Source organism: Dermacentor silvarum, chromosome 7 (assembly GCF_013339745.2).
Source record: "Dermacentor silvarum isolate Dsil-2018 chromosome 7, BIME_Dsil_1.4, whole genome shotgun sequence".
NCBI classification, from domain to species: domain Eukaryota; kingdom Metazoa; phylum Arthropoda; class Arachnida; order Ixodida; family Ixodidae; genus Dermacentor; species Dermacentor silvarum.
Window position 1 is genome coordinate 94,803,740 of NC_051160.1, and position 24,760 is coordinate 94,828,499.

The following is a 24,760-nucleotide window of genomic DNA, read 5'->3' on the forward strand; positions in this document are numbered from 1 at the left end:
ACATTCATCGGTGGCTTCAATGTTGTTCTCTGTTGCTATTTGCACTAGTTCAAATATTGTTTTCGTGTCAATTTTTAGGTGGTTCCTGCGCGTGTTTACACTGTGATAGATTTAATGTGCCACTGCTATCCTGTGGCTATGGCTGCAGTAGCAGGGCCAGGTGTGTATGAAGTGTATGTGTTCCAAAAAAGTTGGATCTCGGTATCATTCGTGGATAAGTGAATCTACATTTTACTGAACACAACTTATTAAATAGGCTAAATATTTATGCAACATTATTCAGCTTTCTTCTTATTTGTGTTTGTAGACATAATGCACTAATTATCGTGTTCAACATAAAACAGAACGCAACATGTCCAGATGTTTAGTATTTTTTCTTTCATCAATCGCTTGGCTGCAAGCTACATTATATTTGTGGTTAGTACACAGGATAATTAAAACTTTTTATTTTGGTTTTATCGTTTTCAAATTGTTCTCTATGCTGTAGCTTTTATTAACATTTTTTTCAGTTCATGCTGCGCTTGTGCAGTTTCTGGGCATGGAAGAATTCAAAGTGTTGTGGAACAAATATGTCACCTGTATAAGTATGCAGCGTGTTTACCATTGTTTAACATTGATATTGACAAATATTTCTCTCTGGTTCCCAGAAAAACTGCCGCTGGCAAATGCACATTTCACGAGCTTGAATGTTTTGGAATGATACATGAAGGACAGTATTCGCTGTGCTGCAGTTACTACAGTAGTGAGGTGCTCTCTAGTAAGCTTGCTTTGCTTCTGCCTGATTAGCAGCAGACGACGAAGAAAAAGAATGGAACGTGGGCTGCTGCCTCCGCGCCTGGCGCCAGAGTGTGCACGCATCGTTATCATCATCATGATACCTTTTGTGTTCGTCTCTCGCCATTAAAGGCTTCGTTGAGTGTATGTAAGTGGCCGGCGTTCCGCAACATATGGTGCCGAAACCCACGGACAACGAGCGGATCCCAACGACGTGGACAACGAGCGCCGGCGCCGACGAGTTTCTTTTAGAAACTACAGCCGGAGCAACCTGATCCTCATCGGAACCGCACCCAGGGAAGCAACGCGCGGAACCGGCTACCTTACGAGCAAGTAAGCCGCAATCCTAACGAAACATGGACCGCCTGAAAGCTAAACGCTCTGCTAGACGAACCCAATCAACGAAAATCATTAATGAGGCGACGACGCTGCTGGAGAGCGGCTGCAACGACCGAACGGCGTTCAGCAAGGTTATAGACAAACTCGTCGCCAGCCGTGACGAGCTTCAGAAGATCAATGCCGAGCTTGAGGACGTGATTCCCGTCGAGGATATTGAAAGAGAGTATGAATCTGCAGCGCATTATGACGACCAGACGCTCGAGACCCTGACACGCCTCCGGGCCCGACTCGAAGATCTCAGCATCGGCAGCGCGGTGCAGACTCCTTCCTCGACGACGCCCAATACGCCACCTGCCCCAACGACAGTTTCGTCACAGAGCTTCGGACCTCGTCTCCCAACGCTGACCATCAAGCCTTTCCATGGGGACGTGAGTTAATGGACGTCGTTTTGGGAGCAATTGAACGGCGCTGTCCACGCGAATACAACTCTGCGCACGACTGATAAATTCCACTACCTCCGCAACTACCTGGTAGGGGAAGCAGCCGCTGCCATTGCCGGACTACCAACGACTGAAGCGTGTTATGAGAGTGCTATCGATCTGCTAAAGCAGAGGTTCGGGGACAGGAGCCGGATTGTACAGCATCACTTCAGAGCGCTCCGTGAACTGCAGCCCGTGACGTCTCCATCAGATACGAGGGAGTTGCGCAGGCTGTACGACGGAGTCCAGCTGAATGTCCGCTGCCTCAACGGCCTAGAAGTTCCAACTAGCAGTTTTGTGGCGATGCTCTACGACGTTCTGCTTCAATCCCTGCCACAAGAAATCGTCGTGGCGTTCCACCGCCATAGCCGTCTCCAGGATGACGCACAAGGCACGACACCCTCTGCTTCAGGGGAGGCAACCACAACGTCTTGCAAGAAACTCGAGCAGCTCTTGCGATATACACAGATAGAGCTCGAAACAAGAGAGCAGTGTGCTCCATCGACATCCTCCTCCAAAGGCGGCGGGTCCCACAGAAAGCATGTTCCATCGTCATCAGTTCTGCATGCATCGGAAGAATCGAAACAAATCCGCAACGAATGTTTCTTTTGCAAATCTACAAGGCATGCAACCGAGGTATGCAGCGCTACCTTGACCATATCAGAGAAAAAGACCCGGCTAGCTAAAGCTATGCGGTGCTACCGATGTACTATAAAGGGCCACCGCGCAAACGAGTGCCGGCGGAACTTGGTGTGCGCGGCTTGCAAAGGCAGGCATGCTTACACGATGTGCGACCCAGCTTTTCGAGCGACAAGGAGCGAGAAGTTACATAACGTCGTATCTGATGCTACCAAGCCAATGAAGGCAGAGAGTCCGCGGTCAACTGCCGTTACAAGCTGTCAACTTGACGAGACCATTAATTTATAGACTTTTCGTTCTTGGATCGTCGGTTCTAACGAGACATCCTATATCAGAGGCATCTTCGACGGAGGCAGTCAACGCACGTTCATTAAGGAACACCTGGTGGCGCGGTTGGGACAAAAGATCATTAGAGAGACATGCCTAGCGGTGAACACGTTTGCGTCAGATGCTCCTTCTCGTGTGAGAAAATGCAATATCATCGAAGTTCGTCGACGTAGCCAATTTGATGACAGCGAGCACATCGTTGAAGCGATGGCCATGCCAGTAATTTGTCACGACATCTCTGCCACGGCTATGAAGTGTCCCTTCGCAACCAAATTACGCGAGCAAAGTTACCGCCTGGCGGACGATCAAACTGTGCCTCGAGGATGTGGCGAGGATATGGCCTGCTCATAGGATCTGATCAGCTTTGGAACATCTTGAGCGGTGACATCATACGCAGCACGAAAGTGCAAGGATTGGTCGCGGTCAAGACTACTCTCGGCTGGACACTACAAGGTCCTACCATGAAAACGAGCTTCATAAGCGGAACATCTGAAGTGATGATCTGCGTCCTCCGAGTGCAAGCTGAAGAAGTTAAAGGATCAGACCAAAGCACACCGGAGTCCTTTGGTCGTTGGATGCTATTGGACTTGCGCCAAAAGAAGCAACTCATGGGCACGCAGACACGTCTGTTTTCCAACGTAAACTTGTAAAGATTGGAAAGCGGTACCAAGTAGCCGTGCCGTGTAAAGAACCGGATATTGAGCTGCTACAAGACAATTACAGCGTCGCACTCAACCGTTTACGAAATATGGTTAAGCGCATCTCGAAGCCCGAAGCATTGCTTGAGAGATACGATACGGCGATTCGTCAGTACATTGTTTCCGGCCATACTGAAGTTGTACTTGACAAGGAATCGATAGATGACCCTGCGTACTACATGCCACACAGGGAGGTTATTCGAGAGGACTCGCTCACAACCAAGCTCCCCGTGGTTTTTGATGCGTCCTCTCACGCCAAAGGAGAGAGATCTCTCAACAGTTGCCTCGAAACTGGCCCGAACCTAAACCCGGACTTACTGCAGGTTCTCCGTCGCTTCAGATGGCACCTAGTGCCTATGACGGCAGACATCGAGAAGGCGTTCCTGCAAGTGAAAATACGAAAAGAGGACCGTGACCTGTTCAAATTTCTGTGGTTTCACAAAAGGCCTGCTGTTTCTTTCAAGGAAGAAGCCGTGGAGGTTTGGCGTAGGAACAGAGTACCATTTGGTTCTACAGCAAGATGTAACTGGCGGCATTGTCCAAGAGGAACCAATCCTGCTGATAGACTGACCCGAGGTGTTTCCTTAAACGCACTGATTACTGAGGTAGACTGGTGGCAAGGACCAGCTTGGCTGAGTAAGGACTCAGAAAAATGGCCAGCTGTGAACCATTCAGAACCCAAAATGAACGACATCCTAGGGATAACAGCGACAAATCCAACGACGCTTCACTCTACAGGACACGCATTGCGGTTAACCCCACTGCTAGACGCCACGAAGTTTAGTTCACTGCACAAGCTTCTCCGTGTCACAGCATGGGTGCAGCGCTTTGTCTCCAACGTTAAGTGCAAGATTAAAAAAGTTGGAGTCATCTCAGCTGAAGAAATATTGGCAGCTGAGAGATATTGGATCCAGCAAGTTCAAACTGAATCGTTTCCTGAGGAGAGGAGTTGGTTGCTGGAAAGGCACGGTCCGCCCAATAAATCATGGGTAGCACAACTACACCCATTTTTCGACGAAAACGGGCTTCTACGCGTCGGAGGAAGACTACAGAACCTCACAGACAGCCGAGACATGAAGCATCCACTGCTACTTCCAAGTCGACATGGTTTCACCGAGCTGGTATTTGCGCATGCCCATCGTCGAGTCATGCATGGAGGAGTAACGGCAATAATAGACAACGTACGCGAACGATTCGGGGTCCCAAGAGCACGACAAACGGCAAAGAAAGCAATCAACCGATGCCTTCTATGCGTCCGCTTTCGCACGAAACCCACTGTGACGCCGTACCCTGCCGCTTCCAGTCTGTCGGGTCGAAAAGACGAAACCTTTCAACACTACAGAACTTGATTTTGCCGGACCATTGTCTGCGAAGTCATCCGAGAGCTCCGATAGGAAAATGTAGATCGTACTTTTCACATGTGCAGTAACAAGAGCATTGCATTTGGAACTGGTCTCGGATATGTCTTCACCTGCGTTCCTGTTGGCATTCCGGCGTTTCGGTGCAAGAAGGGGACTACCAAGTACCATTTACTCCGACAATGCTTTAACCTTTAAGAGAACGTCGCGGGAGCTACAAAAAATATGGAAAGTACTACAAGACGACTTCCAGGCTTACATTGCTAACCAAAGAATTCAGTGGAAGTTCATCGTAGAAGCGGCCCCATGGTGGGGAGGCTGGTGGGAACGGTTGGTCGGAACCGTAAAAATGGCACTCCGCAAAGTTTTAGGTCGACGTTGTCTGTGCGCAGAAGAACTTTCAACTATTATTACTGAGGTTGAAGCGGTGCTCAATTCACGACCTCTAACATATTTTGATAATCAGGCAGGCGAGCCTGTAGCCCTCACGCCAGCATTTCCTAGTGGGCCAGCAACTTACAACGTTACCAGAAGGAGAGACATTGTCAGACCGAGTAACCAGCCACGATCGCAACGACTATCAGCGACGTATTCAACATCGACAAAAATGATGAATGACTTCTGGAAGCGATGGAAACATGAATATTTGCTGCGACTACCATCGGCTCATCGCTCACCCACGCATCACTCAAGAAATTTAAAGGTCGGCGACATCGTAACAGTCGACATTCCCAACACGCCCAAGTTATTCTAGCCTCTAGCCCGGGTTCAAGAGGTGTACCCAGGCACCGACGGATTTGTGCGCGCCTGTTTAATCTGATTACAGGGAGGCAAAGTCTTCAAGAGGCCAGTGCAGAACCTACATCGTCTAGAACTAGGTGGCACCACATTTGAGGCCCCGGAGGATGTCGGAGATTAGCAGCAGACGACGAAGTAAAAGAATGGAACGTGGGCTGCTGCCTCCGCGCCTGGCGCCAAAGAGTGCACGCATCGTTATCATCATCATGATAACTTTTGTGTTCGTCTCTCGCCATTAAAGGCTTCGTTGAGTGTATCGTGGCTCCGTCTTTTCTGGCGACGCGAGCTGTAAGTGGCCGGCGTTCCGTAACAACACGGTTCTTTTCGCAATACGCCCCCATCGAAATGCGGCCGCCGTGGCCGGGATTGGATCCCGCGACCTCGTGCTCAGCAGCTCAACACCATATCCACTGAGCAACCACGGCGGGTAAAGATCAACAAGTACACGTGTGAATACACTCCCCTTAAAAAAAAGCAAACATCGTCCCGATGCTACAAACAAACACGCAGGCGGAAACAAAACCACGTGTAATAAAGAAAAAAAAAACAGTAACCAACAACAAAGTCCCCAAGTTCGTCAGCGGGAGTAGAAAGGCTAAAGACGCACCACGTGGATGACTTCAGGTCGTGCACGACGCCGCTGTGATTGCGAAATGCCGTCTGGCCCGACCTCATATTCCTGTGCGCCAAAAAGTTGGACGATCTTATAGGGTCCGAAATACCGTCGTAACAGTTTTTCGCTAAGTCCTCGTCGGTGTATCCGAGTCCAGACCCAAACACGGTCGTCGGACTGGCACTCTACGTGGCGTCGTCGAAGATTGTAGTGTCGGCTATCGGTCCTCTGCTGGTTCTTGATGCGCAGGCGGGCGAGCTGTCGACCTTTTTCGGCACGCTGCGAGTAGGTAGCAACGTCGAGATTGTCTTCGTCGGTGATGTCCGGTAGCATGGCGTCAAGCGTCGTTGCCGGGATCCCCCCGTACACCAGGTTGAACAGCGCCATGTGCGTCGTTTTTTGCACGGCTGTGTTGTATACGAAGGTCACGCACGGAAGGATGGCATCCCACGTCTTGTGTTCGACGTCGACGTACATTGCCAGCATGCCGGCGATGGTCTTATTTAGGCGCTCAGTGAGGCCATTCGTCTGCGGCTGCTAGGCGGTGGTCCGGCGATGGCTTGTCTGGTTGTATCGCAGGATGGCTTGAGTTAGATCTGCCGTAAAGGTCGTACCCCTGTTGGTGATGAGGACTTCTGGGGCACCGTGACGCAGGAGGATGTTCTCAACGAAGAATCTGGCTACGTCGGCGGCACTGCCTTTGGGCAAGGCTTTTGTTTTTGACTTAGCGGGTGAGGTAGCCCGCATACCTACGATGATCCATTTATTCCCGGACGTCGACGTCGGGAAAGGCCCCAGTAAGTCCATCCCGATCTGCTGGAACGGCGGGTGAGGTGGTGCGATTGGCTGTAGAAGTCCGGCTGGCCGCCTTGTCGGCGGTGTTTTGCGTCGCTGACAGTCTCGGCATGTCTTTCCGAAATGGGTGACTTCGGCTGTGAGGTGACGTCGACAATTCCACCACTCGCCACGTTGGCTACTGCTTTGTCTTATTGGCTATAGAGCTCTGCTGCTGGGATCACAAGCCATTGGGTTAGCATTTCAATGGCGGCGGAATGCAGGAAGAATTGTGTACCATCCTTTCAGTGAATGTTACACACACTCGGCCATGCAGTCAACATTTTTCCGTTGTCCCCACTAAAGCGTTATTCAGAGACCACTGCGTCCGCTTGAGGACGGTAAACCACAAAACAGTTCTTAAACACATTTCACCAGAGAACCTAAGCACGGATATCTCGATCTTATGCTAAGGGCAGGATTTCTGATAAATTTATATTGCTTCACCTCTGCTGAGGCTCATTTCCGCAAATACTGCGTGTCCTATAATGCGAACAACAATAAGCTATTTCGCACACTTTGCTGGTTGTAGCTACCAAGTTACGACCTGCCGAGCCAGCCAGCCGGCTTTTTCAAGTAATCTTGCTGATGTGACAGAATCGCGGTATCTGCCATGTGAAATGTGCGATTCATTCACTTTATAAAAGAAGTGCTCTTCTGTAACAACTGACATTTATATTCACTGCAAAACGATCTATAGTGTTTCGATAATTCATTTCCTCTATCTAAAGAGCGTGGGAGCTCATGAAAAACATGTATTTGCACATGTTCTATTGGCTTAGCTCCTAATAAACAGGCTTCTGTTAGTGGTAGATTCTGTACCCAAGACAAAAATTGAGACAGTTTTTAAATGAGGCAAAGAAAAGTGGTAAATTTTCTCCTTTGCAAACATTGTCGCCACCTCATTTTGCTATTGTTAAACTAATCTGTAAGAACACTCACGTATTGGTGAAGCTTTGTCTCTCTATTTTGTCCAAACTACAGAATCAGAAATAAACCATTCTTAAAACACATACAACTACGTTATGTTGCGCCTTAACTCCTCATGCTTGTAACAAAGGGCGTGGCATAAGTAAGAAAAACCGCTCCACAGTCCGTTACTGGAATGGCTTGTTGTAGACTACACAGGGAGCGATCTCTCACGCTATTCAGATTAGTTTCAGTTATTGTTGTCTTTATTCGATAACAGCATGTAAGATATCACAAGAATAACCACCTATTATAGACATTTTAATTCAAGCTGGAGCAATGCACTCATGACGAGAAGGGAAACAAATTGCAGAATTGCTTTAAGACCTATGCAATAACATCGCCCAACCTACTGGGATTCCGGGGCAAAAAATTCCTGAAGAACGTTTGACAAAGGTCACAGAAGAAACCCGAACACGAGAAGACGTATAAATGAGGCAACAAAAAGTTGAGCATGTGCTTGGAAGGTTTCTACGAGAGCAGTGATAGTGCTAACGCCAGCTTCAGGGCGTGTATGGTAGAGGTTAACGTAAACTGCAATAAGCGTTTTCATTTTTTTCGGTTTCTTTTTTACAAGCTCCCATCGTGCCACTTCTAAAGCTAAGAAAAAAACACGCGCTGCACAAGCGGTAGTTACATTCTAACAGAGTCAAAAGGCAAATCCTGGATCGTTCAATGCCTGATACTGCCATGCACCATCGACTTTGCATCTGACTTGAAGAACGAAGGTTCAAGATACGTTCAACATAGGCTTCCCCTGGTCTTTCGGCTTTACGTGCAAGATGTTCCTTATGTAAAGCTAGATAGAGACAGATAACATCCCGGTATATATGAGAGTGCATTCTTGAAATTGTTGACAATGAAGCGATGCTTCCTAGAATAACGGTATATTTGTTGTCAAGAAGCTTTCTAGTGCTCCAGGCCCCATTGCAAATTTTGGGTATACACTGGAAGCTGTAAAGCGCTAAGAAGTTCGTTACCAAAAGAAAGTTTCAAATGCGTTCATTATCGCAGAAGATGAAAAAAATTAACTGCCCTCTTACCATGCCGCCAGGAGGCGCGCGTCACTGCTAACGGAGGCTATCTCTCCCTCTGCCTGTAGTACCATTCCCCAAGCAGTGTTCCTTCCCTGCCTTCTCCAATACCGTAGCCAAAGCAATTACCGCTGTGTAAGCCCAGCCTCCTTTCTTTCGGCGTTGCGCCTTCTGCATTGGATTATTAGTCAGGGTGAGTGACGAAACGCGCACTGCGAAGAGGAATGTGCACGTGCGACGCTGGCTCTCTGCCTGGGAGCGCGCTGCCTCTAGCATAAAGAAGCGCGGTGTTTGCTTTTACATTTAAGCGTATTTATCGGCGCACAGCGCCTTAATACTTTGCAGATACGATTGTCAGTGTGCCATGCATACGTTACGCTTGTTTGTAAAAAATGGCCAGACCAGGTGCGGGGCCCCTTAAAGTCAGAATTTGAACACAGGAGAGCAATTGTCTTGTTAATATGGCGATGTCTATGATAAAGGTGGTTTGTAGTTGTGAATACCATGTACGAAACGGTGCAGCTCACATTTATTCTTTCGGGAATGAGTGTTAACCATGATATTAAACTCCAGATCTTCATTTTTTCCCGAATTCTTGAACGCAGAATAAAGTTTACTCGTTCAGATTGCGTGTGTGTAGCGACAGTGAACTGTGCCTGTGTAATACAAGTTGAGAAGCCAAACATAGCGGAAACATTCAGTCCCTTAAAACGTTTGTCCCCTTAACTTTAGAAAGTGACTGAACTATCAAAAGAAGACAAGGATTGTAAAAGTACGATCAAGGCCGCAAAGGTTGCTTTCCCAGGCCATGCTTCCCTTTCTGAATTCACGGAAGAATAGAGCGGAGTTCTAAAATCTATGGGTATCTCGTTCTATCCTATATTTTCTTAGCATAGTAAAGAATTTTTATTGCGATAGCAAATCTATGGAAACTCCAAGCGGATTTCTGCCGTCGGCATCGTCGTCGCCTGAGGTTCCGTATAAAGTCCAAGGGTGATAAAATAGGTGCCGCGCGCCGTATGCTGTATGTGCGAGTGAAAGCGCGCGAGGGACGCTCGCTTTCCTGGAGAGCGAACGCACGGCGGAGAGCAAACGCGACCTGTTCCGTCGTCCGAAAGGCCGGGGGGGGGGTTGGGAGGGAGGGAGGGAAGGGAGGTGACGTTTAGCTGCGGCGCCAAATGAGCATCTTGCGACCTGGCGCAAGGGAACTGGCAACTCAATCTCCCACGCGAAAGGAGGAAAACGGGAAGGCAGCGCTGGAGGGACGGGTGCGGCTTCTACTCTACCAGCAACTGCATACTTGTACTTTGTACGGCTCTTTCTTACTTTTGTATGCGCTGTGCTTTCGCCGCTCAGTTTCCGTTAAAGCGATAGACCGCACGAACCTACGCTCGCTGCCGCCGCACTTGCTCACGCCAGCGTTTTGACAGTGGTTGTCCGCGGTCATCGAGTGTGATGTATTCATGTTTGCTTGTGCGCGCTGACACCATGCTTGTTAATTAAGTTAGTAAGCAAATGTGTCCAAGTTTATGCAGCCGATAAGACTATTATCCTTACTTTGTATAGCTCTTTACTAATTGATGCTGCGACTTTTTTTTCTTTACCACTTTTATCTTTTTTTCGGTTTTATTATTGAAGATGCACATACATATGCACAAATTGTTCATACTTAGCGTTCGAGTTTTTTTGTGGTGCATTGTTCGAGTTTTTTTGTCGTGCAATGTCGCCATCTTCCGATCTCCGCGACCGCGGAGATCGGAAGATGGCGACATTGGTTCTGCCACGTAATTAGCTGGTGATGTTTGCGCAACAACGCGGTAGGTCCCGTGGTACTTTGGAAGAAGCTTGGACAAAAGGCTAGGAGCAGCAACAGGCGGAATCCAAAGCCACACGAGGAAGTCGATGGCGAAAGGGCGAGGAGGTAGTTGAAGGTCATGACGCTGTTTTTGGCGACACTGTTGAGCAGACGTGAAAGAACAGGCCAGTTGACGGCATTTCTCGGCGTGCTGAGTGACCGTAGCAACAGGTAAGCAGTAGGCGGGGTCCGGCCGGTACGGGAGAACCATATCAATGGTGCTGTAGGGTTGGCGGCCGTAAAGCATATAGAATGGTGAGTCTCTGGTAGTGGCTTGGGAGGCAGTGTTATATGCGTATGTGACGAAGGGAAGTACAAGATCCCAGTCGGATTGGTGTGACGCAACATACATTGATAGCATGTCACCAAGAGTTCTGTTGAAACGTTCTGTTAAGCCATTGATCTATGGATGATAAGCGGTAGTGGTGCAGTGAATAATTTGGCATTCAGATAGGAGTGACTGCAGCACGTCCCTTGCTCAGCAGTTCACAAGGTGCGCCAAGGCGGAGAACAAAGTTTTGGAGAATGAACGAGGCGATGTCTCTTGCTGATGCGGCAGGTAAGCTGGCGGTTTCAGCATATCGTGTCGATCCATCAGTTGCTAGCGCCAGTAGAAGGAAGAGGCCCCTATAAATCAATGCCGACATGATCAAATGGGTGAGCTGGGCAGGGAAGTAGCTGGAGAGGTGCGAGACACATCGGCGTCGCTGGCAGGCAATGAAGAACCGTACGTATTTGCGGATGAAGGTGTACATCCCGCGCCAGTATAGTATCGTAGGCGAAGTCGTGTGTAGATATTTGACACTCCGCCGTGACCACACAGGGAGTCGGAGTGAAAAGCGGAGCATGTATCCTTTCGAAGGTGACGGGGCACGATTAAGAGCCATGTGCGGTCGTCATTGTGGTAGTTGCAGGCGGTATAAAAGTCCATCGTGGACGGCGAAATGCTGGGCCTGGCGGCGTAACTCTCGAGTTGCCGAAGCTGCAGAAGGGTTGGATAAAACATCTAATATCAAGACGATCCATGGGTATTTGCGTTGTTCCGAGGCCATGTTCAGGATGTCAAGTGGTGATATATCATGACTAAGTACTGGCGCCTGAAATAACTTGAAAGCTCGAGAGGGCATCGGCGTCAGAGTGTCTGCGTCCAGAACGATAGACGACAGGGATATCAGATTCCTGAATTCGGAGGGCCCACCGAGCGAGGTGACACGACGGGTCTTTGACAAGCAGCAAAGAGCGTGATGATCCATCACCACGTCAAAGGGTCGACCATAGAGATATTGACGAAATTTTTGAAGAGCCCATACGATAGCCAGGCACTCTTTTTATGTTATTGAGTAATTGGTCTCAGGTTTTTTGAGGGCACAACTGGTATAAGCGACCACGTATTAGGCATTAGAGTTCTTACGTTGGGCCAGCACGGCATCAAGGCCTACAGCACTGGCATCAGTGTGAAGTTCTGTAGGTGCGCTTGGATTAAAATAGCGCAAGAATGGCGGAGACGTAAGTAGGCGGCGAAGAGTCGTAAACGCATCCTCAGAGGCTTCCGACCAAGTAGAAAGTTCATTGTCTCCTTGGAGAAGTTGGTTTAGGGGTGCGATCAGAGTAGCAAAATTGCGAACGAATCGTTGAATATAAGAGCATAGCCCAATCAAGCTGCGTAGTGCTTTCAAGTTAGTAGGCTTCGGGAATTTGTATACGGCGCGAAGTTCAGCAGGATCAGGGAGAATATGCATTCTTTGGAGACAAGTTGGCCTAGTATAGGGAGTTTCCAAGCTGCAAAGAGGCACTTTTTGAAGTTAGGCTGGACACCAGCCTTCTGGAGACAGGTCAAAACTTGATGTAAAGGCAAAAATGGGTTGGAAAATCTGGCGAAAAGACGACAACGCCATCGAATTAGCAGAGACAAGTTATACGACGTCAGGCCCCACAGGATGCCGTTCATCATGCGCTCAAAGGTGGCGGGTGCGTTGCGGAGACCTAACGGCATTACAGTGAATTTGTAAATGTCGTCAGGAGTTACAAACGCCGTTTTTGAGCAGTCAGCGTTAGCCATTGGCACCTGCCAGTAGCCAGAGCGCGGAGATTTAAGGAGTAAAAAAAAAAAAAAAAACTCCGCTCCTTCCAAACAGGCAAGGGCGTCGTCAATGCGTGGAAACGGGTATATCCGTTCGAGTAATTTTATTAAGCCTTCAGTATTCAACGAACAATTGTATGAAGCCGTCTTATTTTTTTAACTAGGACGACTGGTGATGCCCAGGGACTTCTAGAAGGCTGGATGACACCGCGTTTGAGCATATCGTTCACCTTGTCATCGATAACGCGTTTTTCGCTCGCCGATACTCGGTAGGGACGCTACCGAATGGGTGCATGGCTCCCAGTGTCGATAGTGTGTGAAACAATCTTTGTGCGGCCGAGTGACGTTGCTTGGCAGTCAAAAGAGGAATACATGCCTTGGAGCAAGTGAAGAAGTTCGTCTCGCTGCGTCGTCGTAAGGTCACTGGCAATAGATAGCGTAAAAGAAGGCTGCAGTGACTGAGGAGGCGATTTCTCCTCAGTCACAAGAGGAGAAGACCAGGTAGGTATAACGGTGTCTTATGAAATGGTGATTTTGCAAGGGTCCTTGTTGTCATTGATAATCTCTGATGAAAACCGAAACAGCTCGATTTCTGCGCGGGTGCAGTCAATGATCGCATGATGTGTGGAGAGAAAGTCTCAACCTAATATCACGTCGTCAGAATACGATGGCAACATGATGAATTCGATCACATAGAGGACCTCCTGAATGACGACACGAGCGCTTGCAGGCGCCGGATGGCTCGACGTGCTGCGAGTTGGCAGTCCGAAGGGATAGTCCGGAAAGCGGTGTCGTCACTTTTCCAATTTAGCGGCAAATACGAGCATCTATCTCTGAATGTGCAGCGTCGGTGTCGACAAGTGCTAGCATTAATATTCCTTCTATTGCGACTTAAAAACCGTTTTTCGGGAAACTGTGACGCTTTAAACATTTCGCTGACACCGCAGTTCTTGCCTCCTGAACTGCGAGTTTTAGTTTTGCTCGCGCAGAGGGCTCCGCCGACGGAGAATGGGCGAAAGGGGGCGGCGGCGAAGAGAAGAACGGCGAACGGAGAATGTCATCTCCGATGCAGGAGGAGATTCAAAGCTGTCCGAATAATTGCGGCGTTGTTGGAAACGTGGCGCATTGTTTGAAGCGTTCGGTACAAGTAGGTGACAGTAGACAGTTTTAGCAGAGCACCGCTTACGCTCCGCTACGCTCAGATTTCACGTTCTGAGATACTGCAGGGAACGGCGTAGATTTCGCATTTGATAAGCGCGTCTTGCCGAGACGCGAGCGACGCGCTATCTAGTCGGCTGCAAAACTATGAAGAGCCCAAAGTAGACAAACTGTCACGCTCCGCTCAGTCGGTTTTGTAGCGGAGCGAGGGATGCGGTCTTCGTTCCGCTGATGGTATGAGCGTTGTGCGCAAGCGCAATAGCGTTGTCGCTAAGTGGTTGTGTGGCATTTGCTAGCATATGCCGGTCTGAGCGGAGCGGACAGCAAGCGCTCAGCTAAAACACTCTAGTGACGTGCCACGTGTCCAGCACGGCCACAATAAAAACAAATCGCGCGGTTGTCATCCATGCGCCATTGGTCTTGAGGTCAGGGATACTGTACCACTGGCCAGACGGGGGGGGGGGGGGGGGGGAACTGGCGGGCGCAAAGACGGGCGAGGTGCACCGCAGGTCTGTAGTACCGGTCTCGCAGCGACTTCGGCGTACGTCAGTGGAGCGGCAGACGGAGCCTGATGAAGCGAAGGCGGAACGTGGTCGGCTAGCGGCTCCTTGATGACGTATTGGAGAGTGGGTGCCAATGGAGAACTCTATGGGACATGTGTAAGCGGCATCAGTGAACGCTGACGAGCAACTTCCTCATGGACGAACTCCTGGATCTGTAGCAGCAGCGAAGTGTTATCCGGGGTAACAGCCAAGCTCGACACTGAAGTGGCCTGTCGTGGAGATTGGTGGGTGGATACGCGTTGTTTGCGCAGTTGATGTAAGCTTTGGCAGAGACTGACGAGTTCAGACACTGTTGCCGTATTTTTGCCCACAACATCTGGAAGGCGTCGTCTTCAATGTCTTTTAAGATATGCGTGATCTTCTCGGCATCAGCCATTGTGATGTCAACGCGGTTGCAGAGGTACACAACATCTTACATATAGCTGGTGAATGTCTCTTCGCTCTGTAGCGCACAACCCCGCAAACGTTGCTCGGCACGAATTTTGCGAACGGTAGGGCGCCCGAATGCCACCGTTAAATGGAAACTGAGACATCCACCCAAATGTAGCAATTTGCTACAATGGAAACCCAACCGGGTTCCTCGAAAGAAAGCCTCGCAGTTGAAGAAAAATTCGTCCTGGTCCGGGACTCGAACCCGGGACCACCACCTTTCCCGGGCAGCCGCTCTACCATCTGACCTAACCAGGCGGCTAACCAGTTTCACTTTAATTACTTATGTCCACCTAGCGGATTTCCGCTGAACTATGACGTCGAATACCACCGTTACGCTAGCTTTGAAGGCAGCCCACGTCGTGAGATCACGTTCGTGGTTTCGGTGCCGCACGCTGGCGACACCACTCATGTAAACGACACGTAGTTCAGTTTTTGGGTGTCGTCCCAGTAGTTGTGGAGGCTCGCCCGGTTGTAGTCAGCGAGCCAGGCTTCCACGTCATGATCTTCGGTACCGCTGAAGATGGGTGGGTTGCGTTGACGTAACGGGTCAGGGCAAACCAAGGTAGTCACCGGGGCAGCGGGTTGTGGTTGTTGTGGTCCTACTTGCGGCATAATAAAAATGAGCTGTAGTGTCCGGTTGCGAAGTTCCGGATGTCATATTGTACCCAGAACCCCCACCAATTGTAAAGGGGGTTTATTCGGATCGTATAGCAGCAGCGCCAAACGAAGCTCCAGGAGGTAGGGCGTAGCCAGAGAGCGAACTGGGTACGAGCTACACGATGGCGCACGGGGATTTTCGGCGTGACGATCTTCTTCTTCACAGTACGCAGTTGTGGGCAGAGTAGCAGCCGCACCCTCTCCCTCCCGCGCTGCCTTCCCGATTTCCTCCTTTCGCTTGGGAGATTAGTCGCTTGTTGCCCTTGCGCCCGGTCGCAAGATACGCTTTTGGTGCCGCAGCTTAACGTCGCCTTCCCTCCCATCCCCCATGGCCTTTCGCACGATGGAAGACGTCGCGTTTGCTCTCCGCAGTGCGTTCGCTCTCCGTAAAAGCGCTCGCGCGCTTTCACTCCCACATACAGCATACGGCGCGCGGCGACAATTTTATCGCCCTTAGACTTTATACGGAACCTCTCGGCGACGGCGACGCCGATGGCAGAAGTCCGCTTGGAGTGTCCATATAATTGCTGTCGCAATTAACTTTTTGTGCATGCGAGATCCCATTAACCCAGCCAGGTCACCGGCGAGTCGGCATTTGTTGTGAGGTGGTTTGGGAGGGGGACTCAGGTTTCGAAAATTAGTTCCCCGCTGCTCTCGAATATTCAGGACGCCGTAGCTGTGCTCTGCACCTTCGGCTCTGCCTAGTTTGTAGCGTGAGATCCAATATTCGCCTGTAAATACCTGCTTGTAAATACTCTGTACACAAAGCCTTGTTCTTTTTTTAAGTTTAGGGCTTCTATGGTGTCCCATCTTTTAAGAAAAGAAGTAACGAAGCTGGCAGCAGTATATGAAGATAGTTTCTGACTCAAGGAAGGCGACTATGCCAGTTTGAGCAAGTGCCAAGTAAGGCGATCGCGAAACCTTCGCACTTTATACAAAGCTTTGTTATTAATAGTTACAGTGAACAAGCTCTAACCTGCTCCATGGCTACACTCATCAAATGTAAAGAGTTACAGTTATGGTGATGTTGAAGACGAAATTTTGCGGGTAAGTGGGTATCATTGTCACTTAAAAGGTTTCCTGTCTCTCTCATCTCTAGTGAGACACTTGCATCCTAGCTAAATAAATAGCAAACAATAACACCGCAAGCTTTATCACTCACCCAATGCGTAATTTCTCTTGCCATTACATGTGTTCTTGAGGTTTCACTGTCCTCCACTTCTTTCCCAGCTGGTTCTTTAGCACGCATGACGCACAATATAGAGTCACGTTTTCCGCGGATACAGGAGCAGGTGCAGGCCTGTCTATGACCATGGACCCCATTACAGAAGGTGAGGACAACATAGGGTATACATGTCATTCTATTTACTCAAACTGAAATGTTGCTCTGTTGACCCTCCCATGCGTGAAAATGTTTTAATATCAAAACTGTAATAATAAGATTTATAATTTTATGACAATACTAATAAGCTTTATTCTCCGAACATTCTGGTACATGTTCGTTTCAACACCAAAGCGCGTCGTATTTGTGGGTCGGCAGGCAGATCAGTGTGTAACAACCGTGCAAAAGCAGAAAGAAAAAAAAAACGCTTCAGGATACTGTGCAATCATAAAATATGTATAGCAAAATGAAAGACAAATGAAGAATTATAAGAGCAGGGCACGTACTTTGGGTTGCGTTTGTGGTTTCTTTTCCAGCTTTTTAGTTTTTTTTTTGCCGAATGGCCGTTTAGTTTTATATGAATGACATACATTTGATGACAATTGCAACCAGAACACATATCCAGCACGGGCATAAACAGCAATGCTCCTGCTTTGTTGAGTTCGACTGCTTCATTACGCTTGGTAGTGGGAATACTATCTCTAACTACGGCTGGGAAGGGCCCGGCACCCACCAGCTTATCCCGCGCTAACCAGGAAACAGGCGGTGGCCTGGCGCCTCCTGCAAACAAATATGTATCCTAACCCGGTGGCCTGCAGCAGATTCTATCCAGGTCAATACCACGATCAATGCAAATTATGTAAAGGTAGGGCGGATCTGCCACATATTCTATGGGCATGCTCGAAGGCGGCTCCTTTCGAGGGCCGCGAAATTCAAAACCGGCAGCAGTGGTAGACCCTGCTGCTCAGCTCAGACCAGCAAGACCAGGTCTGGGCCGTCCAGCTAGCCGAGGCAGCCGCTGAGACCCAGGGGATCTCAGCCGTCTGCTAGGTGGAGGGAGGCTGCGTCCGCCCTCGTGAATTGCTGGCACCAATAAAAATTGAATCTCTCTCTCTCTCCAACTTACCACGAATTTTCGTATTGCCTTCATATGTTAAGTAAACAGCTATATCAGCGTTTCAATCCATGTTCACAGTTGCAGCGCGGTTGAAATGATTTAGCAGGGTAGTACATATTTAGTTGTACATATTCAAAACGAATTTTTTCTTACGCGCGCATCTGATATAGATAAAAAAACTCAAAAGACCTTGAAGCTATTTGTTAGTAGGTGAGAAATATCTAATGGAAATGTGTTACAGAAATTTCTTGTGACGTTTTCTTTACCAAGGCGTGCGTACTTCTACAAAGTACCAATTCCAGTATTGGAACGAAACGGAGAAATGCTTTGTTCTGACTTCAAATGGAAATGGTAAGTGCCAAAAAAAATTATAAGCATCTTTTCTAAATTCTTTTTCTTACATTCTTCAGACAGACGCCCACTGTTACCCGGTACTTACCAACTGTTGCTTCTATTGCTTTACGAGGACCGATAACGAGATTTAGTTATAATATACGCTATCAAATAAGGTAATTCCATGGGAAATCAAGCACCGTTTTTTTTTTTTTTTGACCGTCACAGATGTAGCTGAAAAGATTTCCGCATGCGTGTTGAAGTACAAAGGTCTATCCCCCCGTATATATTTATTCCCAAAAATGTTCTGGCATATGGGCGAAAATTTATTGTTCTTGTGCAGCTGAGCTAGAAGGCCGCAATGAACATTTTGGTATGAGGCACATTGTATGATCCACAGGTTCAGATGGTATGTCAGGACACTGAAGTGGTGGGACTTCATTACCATTTTTGCAAATATTTGAACACTTCCAATGCTTTTGGCACCGGCAAAAACGAGTAAACTTGCAAAGTTTGAATTTTTTTCTCACAACGTAAGGAAATTAGAACGCACAAGATAAATATAGAATTTTAGCGTGGTTACATGATATAGACGAAGAATATTTGAAGCTTAGAAGGTTAAGCAGGTCGCCTGAAAATAAAATGTAAGGTGCCAACTTTCTGCAAAGTGCTTCGTGGTAAAGGTCATGAAAGTTGCTTTCATTAAATTAAATTGCTCTACATCTCTGCTATGCATGTGAGGCGATACAAAAATGTATAATTTTTTAAGCGCGAAAAATTCTTTATTGAAATATTCGTCCACAAATGTTCATAGACAGCACAAATGAACGAAGGCTTGTCGTCTGCCAAGGAGACATTGTTCACAAAATTTGCCCGAGAAACTGTTGAACAAAATGTGACCAGCTTTTTTTTTCAATAATACGACAACAAGCGACGTCGAGCGTCGCGGCCTCGACTCATATTTTCTTTTTCTTTCCATGAATGCGAAAAGTGGACGTCAACCACGTTTGAGCACATCAGCCAGAACAATGCACATATGAAGTTTATAGCCGAGCATGTTTAGGCTGTCCAACAGCGGTAACGCGCAACACCTGCAGACCTTGTTCACCCTTGTGTTGGCTTTCAGTTGTAATTATGAAGGTGTTTCCTACTTGCGTCGTCTTCAGACAGTTCTTGGATTGCAGGGAGCAGGGCCCAAAGTGTCCTGCCCTCCGTATCTGCTGCGCAAGGGGGCCGTGGGACGAATCCCACCGCCACACGCGCTCCATTTCTTTTAAGTGAATGTACCTTTACTCAGCGAGAACCCGACGAGCGACCGAGCCACCGACGAATGACAAAACTACCGACACAGGCGAAACTATGGATTTGGAGACAAACCAAGCTTTGATTTAATAAAACAGAAGGAAATACTATGCATTCACACATTACACATTTGATGAAAGGAACACTAGGCATAAATGGAAAAAAATCGACAACACAAAGAAATTTGTCAAAGAAAAAAGTGCGGCTGCTTCTACCACAAATCAAGGAGGAAAAAAAATAACGTTTACCAATCACCACTTGAAAGCGGTACGAAAAAGCAACGAACTAAGTAATTATCAATGCTTTCGATAGCTAACTGGGCTACACGAAGCCCCCTGAATACACAATATCAGGCATAGCTATATACAAGAGTGCATGGCTCCTAATTCTCGTTATTTTCTCAGTGTAATGCACGCACGAAGACAACTGGTTCACAGCAGTTCGACACAACACCCAAGCAAACATGACTTTGCAAATGTACATAGTCGTCCAAGATGAAAGGGAACATTGTATTTCAGTTCAAAGCCGATAATTTTCCTTGTGTCTGCTTGTAATGAGGAAATGTTCCGTGAGCGGGATTTTTCAACAGGTGAACAACGTAACAATTAGCAGTGATTGAGGTTCAGCCTTTCACGTTTGCACCAATCGCGGTTCGAACGCAGATGAGATGTTGCCTTTCTTATTGAACGAAGGTGTGCCTTCCGGTTGCCGGAATCCTGAGTTTTCGTTTTCTAATCCATAACCTAATAAACGCTTTCATAAATCTGGGAACTGGTTCAAACAGCTACAATTCGCGCTTCGGAGCTGAACAAAAACTGAACCCAAAAGCGTCAACCGGAACCGAACCGGAAAAAGTTTGTTTCAACATCCCGACCCAAAGTCCTAACTCGTGAAATCCGACGAAGCTAGAGCATAGCGCGTGGTTTGGTTCGGCCTCGTCACTCCCTTCCAGAATACTGATGTTCTTTTGTAGTTTGTTTACATATGTGCTATCTGCTCGCGAGTAAGCTATAAAGTTATCTTCATATTGTATGCTCGTAGCAACAGCGCCTCATCACGTGTCATCACCCCATGTTTGCCTACTTCACCGTCATTTAATGACAAGCCTTCGCGCGACTGTAGACTCGTCGTAATCACAGACATATGTTATTTTATTTCTCTGACTACGTGCACGGTCGACACCACTTCGTTGCTACATGTACGCGTCTTGACAAGCAGCCATTTTCAGAGTACCCTATTGGAGACTTCTGGTCGGATTGTAACTCTACTTTTCGATCTATCGAGAGAGGTTACTTCATTTTTTAAGCGCATAGATATGAACTGAAAGCCTACTGGTAGTCACGGGCTTAAACTATTCGCTTAGTCTTTATATTAATCCGTCTTTCTCCTGTTTATCACGTATTCTTCCTCCAGCGCGCAGTGGCGTGCTGTAAGATGTTTCTGTTCTTCTTACCAATAAGTAGTCTATCTATCCAAGACTCACCTGATCTTTTCTTTTTCTTTTTTCAGCAAATGAGAAGCGGTGTGAACTGAATGCGTGGAACAGCACGGCCAGCCAAGAAGCACAGTTTCCGGGTTGCCAGCAGGCTTACGAGGAACACTGCCCGACACCGAAGCCACCTTATAAAGTTTTCACTCCGAATTGCCGTGTTACAGCAATGAATTTTAACCCAGCGTCTATGACAGAAAACGATGTATCGAGTTGCTGATATAAACAAACCTAAAGCAAGCCTAATGCAGGCCCAAGCGTTTAAGAAACATAATAACGAACGAGTTTTTTTTTTCTAACATGTGGTGGAGTTACGGTCTAGTTTTTTAGAAGCCAGCGGAATTGTTTAATCGTCAGCCACAGGGGAAGCAGCTGCATTTATTCTGCGAGATCCCCCACCGGAAACATCCGACATACCACAGCTCCTCAATGCCACGACCCTTCAAGGTGAAGGATTTGACTTCACAAAGACGTCCAAATGAGGAAAAACGTAGCAAAATATTAAAGTACTGTCCGTTTATTTTTGGTATTATTATTGTCTGGTCTTCCCTGAACCACAATTGTTGAGTCTTTTGCGTAGAAATAGCATTTGTCGGTAATTGCCATGAATCAACCTTGTTCAAAACATTGCATATTGTGACGTTGTAGTGACGGTAAAGAATGACGCAATAAAACTGTGAGTTACAAATTTTACTCTTTATTGGACGAACTTGAAAGCGCGCATCCCCCGCGCGCTTTCACTCGCGCAAACGGAGCGCGGCGACGATTTTATCGCCCTTTGACTCTATACGGAACCTCACGGCAACGGCGACGGCGACGCCGACGGCAGAAATCCGGTTGAAGTGTCCATGTAATTGCTATCGCAATAAAAACCAGCTGCTCTCAGAGCTGCACAGGTGGTCGGCACGCGCTCGCGCCACTGCTCCCGCATTCGTCGTCGACATCTCCTTCCACAGCTGGCTGCTTGCCGCTAATCATTCCAGTAGAATTTCACTCCGGTCGTCGTAATAGGGAGGCCGCGTTTATGGGGGTGTGAGCCATTGCTTAAGGGGGTATGAGCCCCCTTAAGGAATTGTCTTACGTAACAGACATACCCTGAAAGGTATCCCAGTGCGGACTGCCCTGCCTGTGGACTAACGGCAACATTTAACCATGTGTTGTGGGAGTGTGAAGCCATCGGCTCCGCCTTCAGCGAGGATAGGTGGGCTGCGCTTTTGGGCAGCTCCGAACTCAACGACCAAACCCTGGCCGTCCAGAGTGCCCGCGATCGGGCCGTCAAGCTCGGCTTGCCGGTCCCTACGTGGGACTAGCCGGGTGGCGCGGGGTGTCCCCTGCGTCTTCTCTGGACCTCAATAAAGGTATTTCACTCACTCACGTAACAGACAGATTTATTTTGAAGAAATTTCATGGAAATGTATCCAGAACGAACGCACTCGGTATAGCGCTCGTCGTCGACTTGCCGATTCTAGCGTGAGGCCTTCCGAAGCCCAGGTGACACGTCAGCGAAGAGCCGCGGGCCCCGAGTTGAGTGAGCACGATTTTGAAGCCAAACGTCAGCGAAGAGCCGGTGACGCCGAGTGTCGGGGGCGTGATGTTGAGGCCAAACGTCAGTGTCGTCTAGCCGTGCAGAAACCCAACAACGGTGGTGCACGCCTAGGCAACGCGAACTCCAACTTCTCCGGTGCGACGGCCAGGTTTCGACGCGAGTTTCTCAACCGGAACTTCGGAGCCAGCTGCAGTGCGTGAGAACGGTAGTGGTTCGAGCACAGCATGATACTCGTCAGTGTAATTCGTTCCGACAAACACCGAAGATACACACGACAAGCTTGGCTTACTCCCATTTCCTCGACAGGGGAAGGGGCTACTATTTTTTTTAAGTAGCAACGAGCTTTGAAGTATCGCCGACGAATCTCATTGTTCGGCGCTAATTTCGGCAGCCATGTTCTTCCTAACGCTGTTCCCCCGTAGTCACTCTCACGCCGCTGCGAGGAATCTTCCGGGCAGACTGAAGACGCATTATAGTAAGCAATGTTTCTGTGCGCGTTTATTTAATTTTTTTTTTGTCTTTCCCTTGTGCGAAGGAATTTCTGTGGTCGGCGCGAGTGCAGCTATACATAAACGCCACAGGCGTCGTATGGCGCAATCGCAATACAACGCGGCAGGCGTCACTGTAAAGATTGTTTTATTGAAAAAATGTCGCAGTTTCACCCGAAAAGCGAAGCATCAATTGCGATAACAACTTAGCAGCGAACTATACGGAGTAAGGATAGTAGTGTTATCAGCTGTATAAACTTGGACTTGCAGCAGCATCATCGTCGCGCAGAACTGTTGTCGACGCCGTCGGCGTTTTGCCCGCATTCGCACCGAACGCGCGCAGCGTTGGTGACTGTTGCCGGTGCCTCTGAGGGCGGCTCAGAGGTTTTAGACGAGATCAGAACGGGACACTCGTCGAGCAGCGTCGGAAGTCTTTACCACCTTCTCGCCTCGCAACATTTTTATATAATTACGCATTTGGTGCCGCAGCTAAACGTCGCCTCTCCTCCCTCCCTCCTCCTGTCCCCCCCCCCCCCCCCCCCCGGCCTTTCGCTGGACGAAAGAAGTCGCGTTTGCTCTATATACAGTGGCAATTGTAAGGAGGAAACCCTTAGAACTGGGGAGGCGTTACAGCGAACGGATTAAATTCTCGTCGTTCATACTGCGTCCGCGCCGCCGAACGTCTTGTGGCGTCGCAGACCCTCACCCGCAGCAGCATGGAGGTGCGCCGCTTTCACTCTGTGCATACTAGTTTTCGGGGCGTGATTTTGAACCTGGGGAAAGCGTGGAGAAAGCGTGCGAAACGACGAACGACGCAACAAAGACGGTGCAGCAGACGACAGCTACTCAGCCTGTGAGCTCGCCTCAGCCTATGGGCGCTTGCCAAGGCCGCTGGAACAAGGAGGAAGAGACGCTTATAGCGTCCTCTATCACCCGCACCGGTGCGCACCGGGGCGCCTTGGTGCGCACTTTCATCCTCGATCAACCGCACCGGTGCGCACTTTCATCCTCGATCAACCGCACCGGTGCGCACCGACCATCCTCGATCACCGGAAGCGCACCCTGTTGGGGCGGTTTTCCGTTTCCCCGTCTCGCACCGAGAAAATCGGCGGTGCGTCGGGGTGCAATCCCAGCAAGCACCGCGGGACGCGCGGCGCGCGCGCGCACCGCCGCCGACTGCGGAACCGCGCACGGAGTTGACGGAGACAACTAACTCTCGCCGCGCTCCGCGCACGGAGTTGGCGCACGGAGTTGCACGGAGTTGACGGAGACAACTAGTCGAGATATCGGCAATGAGAATGGAAGCGCTGCTAGTTGCCGCAATCGATGAGCTTTTTGCAAGCTCGTCTGACAGCGAAGACGACATGCTGATCGACCTCGTCCAAAAATAATTTGGTGAAGAGCGGCCGAAAGTGGACTGGTTCGTTGAACGGGTCGTCAGGCGCCTCGACGACACCGCAGCAAGAAGATTATTTGGCTCCCCAACTTTGTGCTACTAGAACTTGCTGGGAGCGGGCCGCGGAAGCGCACCGCGTTGTGTTGCTGACAGTATGCTCGACTGCCCGCGCGTGCGTTGCTAAAAACGAATACTTACTCGCCATACAATCGTCCATTTCGTTCACCAACATCGCCACATGATGTCTCTTGCCATTAATTATAAAATCCATTGGTGTGTGCTTACAACCAGGTATGTCGGAGCACGCAGTTTGACAAGGT

At 48.8% G+C, this 24,760-nt stretch overlaps 1 long non-coding RNA gene across 1 annotated transcript; it reads left to right on the forward strand.

Annotated features, from left to right (window-relative positions):
- Window positions 1-16,835: 16,835 nt before the first annotated feature.
- On the forward strand, window positions 16,836-21,343 carry LOC125946531 (uncharacterized). Its single transcript, XR_007467647.1, has 3 exons — window positions 16,836-16,938; window positions 18,157-18,237; window positions 21,031-21,343. It is a non-coding gene; the product is annotated as an uncharacterized LOC125946531 (long non-coding RNA).
- Window positions 21,344-24,760: the final 3,417 nt, after the last annotated feature.